We start from the raw sequence: 7,484 nt of genomic DNA, 5'->3' as shown, positions 1-7,484 counted from the left end.
CATCAGTCAGGATGTGGCCCAGAAGTTAATTGACAGCATGCCAGGGTGGATTGCAGAGGCCTTGAAAAAGAACACTGCAAATATTGACTCTTTGCATCAACTTCATGTAATTGTCAATAAAAGCCTTTGACACTTATGAAATGCTTGTAATTATACTTCAGTAATCCATAGTAACATCTGACAAAAATATCTAAAGACATTGAAGCAGCAAACTTTGTGGAAATTAATATTTGTGTCATTCTCAAAACTTTTGGCCACGACTGTATAGTGCCCCTATGGGCTCTGGTCAAAAGTAGCAAACTATATTTAATCTTTATTTAACTAGGCAAGTCAGTTAAGAACAAATTATTATTTACAATGACGGCCTAGGAACAGTGGGTTAACTGCCTTACTCTGGGTCAGAACGACACATTTATACCATGTCAGCTCGGAGATTCAACCTAGCAACCTTTCGGTTACTGTCCCAACGCTCTAACCACTAGGCTACCTGCTAACTATGTAGGGAATAGGGTGCCATTTGGGGGGGAAACGAGAGATCGTGGAAAATGGAAAGATCGTCGTCCGTTTCTCAGAGTTTTTCAAATATTCAACGGTGATATAAATATAGATATATATATATATATATATATATATAAATGTAGAAACAGCTGCACTCTGAACTCGGCTGGCTGCAACAGGAGAGAGGGAAGAAGAAGAGTAGTTAAAGATGTGTGGGAGGTGATAATTGATATGTGATTGTGAAGGGGGAAAAAACAAGGGGGGGCGGGGGGGCAAGTCGAGGCGTGAAAATTACAGACTGTAATTTTGGGGGCCGTGGCAAATAGCAAAGTGACAAATGATTGGAGGGTAAGCCAATCACAAGGGACTTCTGTAAAAAACTATAGCAGGAGCAAAGGTGACAGCTCTGCTAAGAGAGAGACAAACGCAACGACCCTTTGAAGAGCTTTAGGGTGTCACCCAAATGGAGCCATATTCCATTCATAGTGAACTACTTTTGACGAAGGCCCATATGTAGGGATTAGGGTGCAATTTGAGATACTATAAACCAGGTATTCAATGAGCACGAGTTACATGCACAAAATAATATGATTCTTGTGGATAGATTCATATAGTAGCTACTTTAAAACATTTACAAGCTTTGGAAGAAGAACGATTTCCATAATAAAGGACAAATGGCTCTGATAGGCTACTGAAAATAGTCCATAAAAAGAAACATTCTACCACAGCATCCATGTTATTCTTGAGAAGCATTCTTGATTCTGAGTTCAGACATATATAAAGTTTGTATGTGAAAACGACTTACTTCTATGACGCATACATTCAGTTCCAAACACACTTCACTCGCGCTAAAGACGGAGGCTCTCGGCTGGTGCTTGCACATGTGCAGATCAAATCCTCCGCTGGAACACCGATTATTAAGAAGTACAGGCCAAATGTCCTAATAATTAGAACGATCACTAAGAAAACCAGATGCTTTAATCTGCCTATGTTTACTTTGATTTTCATCTTACACCGATTAAGATAGTCATGTAAACATCTTACTCTGCTTATCTCATCATCTCCCTACTGCCATGATCAGTTTAATATGAAATTATTACTGTGCATGTGAACGTACTCATTGAGTATTTCAGAGGCAAAAAGGAGAGACTTTGATATCTCTTTTCATGTTCTGATAAACGGACCTTTCAGCACCACATTCTAGAACTGTCCTTTCAGCACCACATTCTAGAACTGTCCTTTCAGCACCACATTCTACAACTGTCCTTTCAGCACCACATTCTAGAACTGTCCTTTCAGCACCACATTCTAGAACTGTCCTTTCAGCACCACATTCTACAACTGTCCTTTCAGCACCACATTCTAGAGCTGTCCTTTCAGCACCACATTCTAGAACTGTCCTTTCAGCACCACATTCTACAACTGTCCTTTCAGCACCACATTCTAGAACTGTCCTTTCAGCACCACATTCCACAACTGTCCTTTCAGCACCACATTCTACAACTGTCCTTTCAGCACCACATTCCACAACTGTCCTTTCAGCACCACATTCTACAACTGTCCTTTCAGCACCACATTCTAGAGCTGTCCTTTCAGCACCACATTCTACAACTGTCCTTTCAGCACCACATTCTACAACTGTCCTTTCAGCACCACATTCCACAACTGTCCTTTCAGCACCACATTCTAGAGCTGTCCTTTCAGCACCACATTCTACAACTGTCCTTTCAGCACCACATTCTAGAGCTGTCCTTTCAGCACCACATTCCACAACTGTCCTTTCAGCACCACATTCTACAACTGTCCTTTCAGCACCACATTCCACAACTGTCCTTTCAGCACCACATTCTAGAACTGTCCTTTCACCATTATAGAGCTGTCCTTTCACCATTATAGAGCTGTCCTTTCAACATTATAGAGCTGTCCTTTCAACATTATAGAGCTGTCCTTTCACCATTATAGAGCTGTCCTTTCAACATTACAGAGCTGTCCTTTCAACATTATAGAGCTGTCCTTTCAACATTATAGCGCTGTCCTTTCAGCACCACATTCCAAAGCTGTTCTGAGATATATTCAACATGTCATATGTCCTCCCCAGCGTGCCCAGCCTACCCTGCTTCCCCAACCTCCCCAGCCTACCAGCCTCCCCTTCCTCCCAGCCTACCTACCCAGCCTCCACTGCCGTCCCAGCCAACCCTGCTTCCCCAACCTCCCCAGCCTACCTACCCAGCCTCCACTGCCCCTCTCCCACCTACCCAGCCTACCCTGCCAACACAGAGCCAGAAGTCCTCTTAACCGATTGTGCTATCCAAACTGAAGAAACAGTGAATGATAAACCTGATCATCCCTGCAATGACAATAGGGGGCCAGAGCTGCTGATGCTTGTCCTCCTCTGCAATACAATAACCAGGATGTGTCCCAAATGGCACCCTATTGCCTATGTAGTGCACTACCTTTGAGGCCTCTGGTCAAAAGTAATGCACTACATAGGGAATAGGGTTGCATTTGAGACTCATCCTGTGAAGCTGCAGCTAGCCAGCCAGCCCCAAACCTGCCAGCCGCAGAATAAGTTTATAATACTCATAGAATGACTACATACATCAAACTGACACTCGACAAGAGGGGAGAAAAGAGGATGAGACAGAAGAGGGAGTTTATTGGTCAGTTACTGTTAGGCATCAACTCGGCATAGGCAGAGGTCTGGCGCTATTTATCTGGGATGTGTGCACGCCATCTGTCTTCCCGTCACCAATAAGCGCTCTAATTTCTCCCATCACTATCTCTAGTGAATAACGGGGCCCATCGTCATGTAGTGGGGCTGTAGGGGTACACGGAACTCTACTGCAGATAAGGGAGGAAGAGTTAGCGTTGAGTCTCGCCCAGTGACGTCGTGAGTGAGGGACATTGTGGAGAGCGAAGAGAAGGGAAGGAAAACGCAGAGATGTGTGTGTGTGTGTGTGTGTGTGTGTGTGTAGGCTATCGTGCTTTTCCCGAGTGAACATTTTACACCCGTTAGAAATACAGCGAGTTTTTTTTCTTCAATTTGGGTGAGAGAATATACGTATTGCAGTCTTGGTTTTAGGGTTTTGGGGAAACTGTGTTTGCACAAAAGCACACTTTTGCACACACTGCTGTCGTCATTTGCTGTTTAATTTCTCCCCAAGAGTCTAATTCGACGGAAACATGGCTATTGAACGGGCGTCTAGTACTTGTAAGTATGATTATAGTGACCAATAGGCTACAGTAATCGCACCTAAACTTGGTAATGATTGTATGCATGCGTTTTTTTACTTTGATGGACTATTGATACATTTTTTTTGCATTCAAATCGACGTTTTGTCAACGATCTAAACACCAAGCAATATGAATGTATGACAACAGTAGGCTACTTAATCAACATTCGGCTATCTACAGCTTTGATTTCTACGCGAGACTGTTAATGTATGCATGGAGACAATTATAGGCTAAACGCAGCATTTGACAACAGCGCCATTAACATTTTTATTTTATTTAGCGTCTCAGTAGCCTACTGGTTTAGATGCGGACAGATTGAATATTTAGGCTAGAGTTATTGGTTGTGGTTGCCATTCGCTCTTGCGGGCACGTGCATACACATTGATCCTCACACACACAAACACACACCTTTTCACACACGCCTCAGCACGGACGCTGGATGTACATCAACCAAGACTCTTTTTTTTGTGTGTGATCATCTTCCTCGTCAACTGTCATCCCGAGCCAGTAGCTGAACAGTGCGGCAGTAAGTTTGGACATTTCAGTTCTCTCATCCTAGTCCCGCAGTGCTCCATCATTTCATATCCCCCCCCTTTATCTATCTTCCTTTCATTGTCATCGTTTAATTCTTCCTCATCATGATGAAATACATGTGTGTTGTATTGGCCTGTTGTCGCCTCTTTTTGGATTGTGACTGTCAAAAGGGGCTATTATATTGCTGTGACAACAGACACCCGTTCAACATAGAATGAAATGCTCGCTGGGTTTATCTGTGTCCCCCAACAGCCATGGATAAGCCTGGCTCTGGTCTCCCTAGACTGTCAGAGGGGCTAATGTATTGCTGTGACAACAGACCAGTTCTTGGTATTACCTTTCTTCGTAGTTTTTGATCAAAATGATGTGACAATAACAATATGGTCCACATGTCGGGTGTTGCCTTGACAACACTCACTGACCTCTTCAACTTGTGTTTTTTGCTCTCTGCAATTAGACCTGTTAAACAGGACCATGTTACATGTATCTGCCGTGGGCTTCACATGTTGGTGGTTGATTGATGGCTATCACATTAGAATACAGTTAAAATATTTCATGACAGACCTGTACCACTGGCTACAATGTCGTCCAACTCTGCTTTCATCCGTTCAAGTTACTACTGAATTCCAGCCCTCGAGGCGCGACGTACTGCTGGTTTACATCCCCGGTAGTTAATCGATCAATTCATGTAATTGTTTGGCCAGAGAGTTCTCACACCTGGTGCCCCCGGTGTGACTCAATCAGCACCTGCTGTAAGGAATGAAAACCAGCAGGCAGTCTGTCTCCATTGTCCTGAAATGCCCGTAAATGACAAGTTGCTGTCCGTTGTGCTGAAATTAGTGTAAAACAACAGCTTTGTCAGGCATGACTTCCAGTATCTCTTCTGAATGTCTGAAAAAATTGGCACAGCTTGTTATTGAATTAATCACAATGGACCACTATTGTTTTGGTGCTTATGTAGCCATAGTGTGTGTGTCTCTGTGTGAACGTTACATTTGAAAGGGAGAGGTTGAGAGAGAGGGGGGAGACAGACGAGAGAGAGGAAGGAGAGAGAGGAGGGAGAGAGACGAGAGAGGAGGGATAGAGATGAGAGAGAGGAGAGACAGAGACGAGAGAGGAGGGGTCGAGATGGAGAGTTTGTGATAGAGGGGGTTAAATGTAAACAATTTTGTGTGTCTGATTTGAGACAGTATGTGTCTGATTTGAGACCGTATGTGTCTGATTTGAGACAGTGTGTGTCTGATTTGAGACAGTATGTGTCTGATTTGAGACAGTGTGTGTCTGATTGAGACATTGTGTGTCTGATTTGAGACATTGTGTGTCTGATTTGAGACATTGCATGTCTGATTTGAGACCGTGTGTGTCTGATTTGAGACATTTTGTGTCTGATTTGAGACATTTTGTGTCTGATTTGAGACATTGTGTGTCTGATTTGAGACATTGTGTGTCTGATTTGAGACATTGTGTGTCTGATTTGAGACAGTGTGTGTCTGATTTGAGACATTTTGTGTCTGATTTGAGACATTTTGTGTCTGATTTGAGACAGTGTGTGTCGGATTTGAGACAGTGTGTGTCTGATTTGAGAAAGTGTGTGTCTGATTTGAGACATTGCATGTCTGATTTGAGACAGTGTGTGTCTGATTTGAGACAGTGTGTGTCTGATTTGAGACAGTGTGTGTCTGATTTGAGACAGTGTGTGTCGGATTTGAGACAGTGTGTGTCTGATTTGAGAAAGTGTGTGTCTGATTTGAGACAGTGTGTGTCTGATTTGAGACAGTGTGTGTCTGATTGAGACATTGTGTGTCTGATTTGAGACATTGTGTGTCTGATTTGAGACAGTGTGCGTCTGATTTGAGACAGTATGTGTCTGACTTGAGACATTGCATGTCTGATTTGAGACAGTGCGTGTCTGATTTGAGACAGTGTGTGTCTGATTTGAGACAGTATGTGTCTGATTTGAGACATTGCATGTCTGATTTGAGACAGTGTGTGTCTGATTTGAGACAGTGCATGTCTGATTTGAGACAGTATGTGTCTGATTTGAGACAGTATGTGTTCGTATAAGTAGCAGAGCGTGTGAGTGTATGTGTTCCAGACAGTGTGTGTTGGCAGACAGCTATCTACTACCTGTTTTCTTCTCCCTCTTTAATTGAGATGAGATCAGGCTTGCATCCTCAGGCCCTGTTTGTAGATGTGAAGCCTCATCCACATCTTGTCATGTATCTCTGCGTAGGACTTATTAGTGCCTACGTATTCCATTGTGTACTACTGCTATTCTGACTGAGCACTCTGGATTGTATGCGATTGTTTGATTCTGCCAGATACTGTTGTAAACTTCACTGTCTTGCGTTGCCATTACACCTTTTATCATCACCGTCAGCAGTAGGCTAGTCCTTCCCTCCTCCTACTGCTGACTGTAGATATGTCTGTTTGATTCGGCCAGATACCCGTTGCGTTGTCTATTTGTCCATGCTGTGTAAAGTACCTTAGAGATTTTCTTGCAGATTCATTGTGTGAAGATACCTGAGTCCTCCTAGTCACCGTTCTGTTGCGCCTTTTTAGGATAATGTGTTAGTTACTACAGACCATGGTCAAAAGTAGTGCACTATACAGGGAGTAGGATGCCATTTGGGAGGCTGGCTGTGTGTATGCTGGCTGTGTGTATGCAGGCTGTCTGTATGATGGCTGTGTGTATGCAGGCTGTGTGTATGCAGGCTGTGTGTATGCTGGCTGTGTATATGCAGGCTGTGTGTGTTGGCTGTGTGTATGCAGGCTGTGTGTATGCAGGCTGTGTGTATGCAGGCTGTGTGTATGCTGGCTGTGTGTATGCTGGCTGTGTGTATGCAGGCTGTGTGTATGCAGGCTGTGTGTATGCTGGCTGTGTGTATGCAGGCTGTATGTATGCAGGCCGTGTGTATGCAGGCCGTGTGTATGCAGGCCGTGTGTATGCAGGCCGTGTGTATGCAGGCTGTGGGAATGCTGGCTGTGTGTTTGCTGGCTGTGTGTATGCTGGCTGTGTATATGCTGGCTGTGTGTATGCAGGCTGTGTGTATGCAGGCTGTGTGTATGCAGGCTGTGTGTATGCTGGCTGTGTATATGCTGGCTGTGTGTATGCAGGCTGTCTGTATGATGGCTGTGTGTATGCAGGCTGTGTGTATGCAGGCTGTGTGTGCTGGCTGTGTATATGCTGGCTGTGTGTATGCAGGCTGTCTGTATGA

General features: G+C 44.0%; 1 protein-coding gene across 1 annotated transcript in view; it reads left to right on the top strand.

Moving 5' to 3' along the window:
- The first annotated feature begins 3,286 nt into the window (after positions 1–3,286).
- The window catches only part of LOC121839015 (gamma-aminobutyric acid type B receptor subunit 1-like), an 84,535-nt gene continuing 80,337 nt past the window's right edge, over positions 3,287–7,484 (top strand). The window contains exon 1 of the mRNA XM_042295023.1: positions 3,287–4,258. The gene's annotated coding sequence lies outside the window, so the exon portion shown is untranslated. The remainder of the gene's footprint in view (positions 4,259–7,484) is intronic.

The sequence above is a fragment of the Oncorhynchus tshawytscha genome, linkage group LG13, assembly GCF_018296145.1.
Source record: "Oncorhynchus tshawytscha isolate Ot180627B linkage group LG13, Otsh_v2.0, whole genome shotgun sequence".
Taxonomy (NCBI): domain Eukaryota; kingdom Metazoa; phylum Chordata; class Actinopteri; order Salmoniformes; family Salmonidae; genus Oncorhynchus; species Oncorhynchus tshawytscha.
The sequence above is the reverse complement of the archived record's forward strand: the minus strand, read 5'-3'. Positions and strand labels throughout refer to the sequence as shown.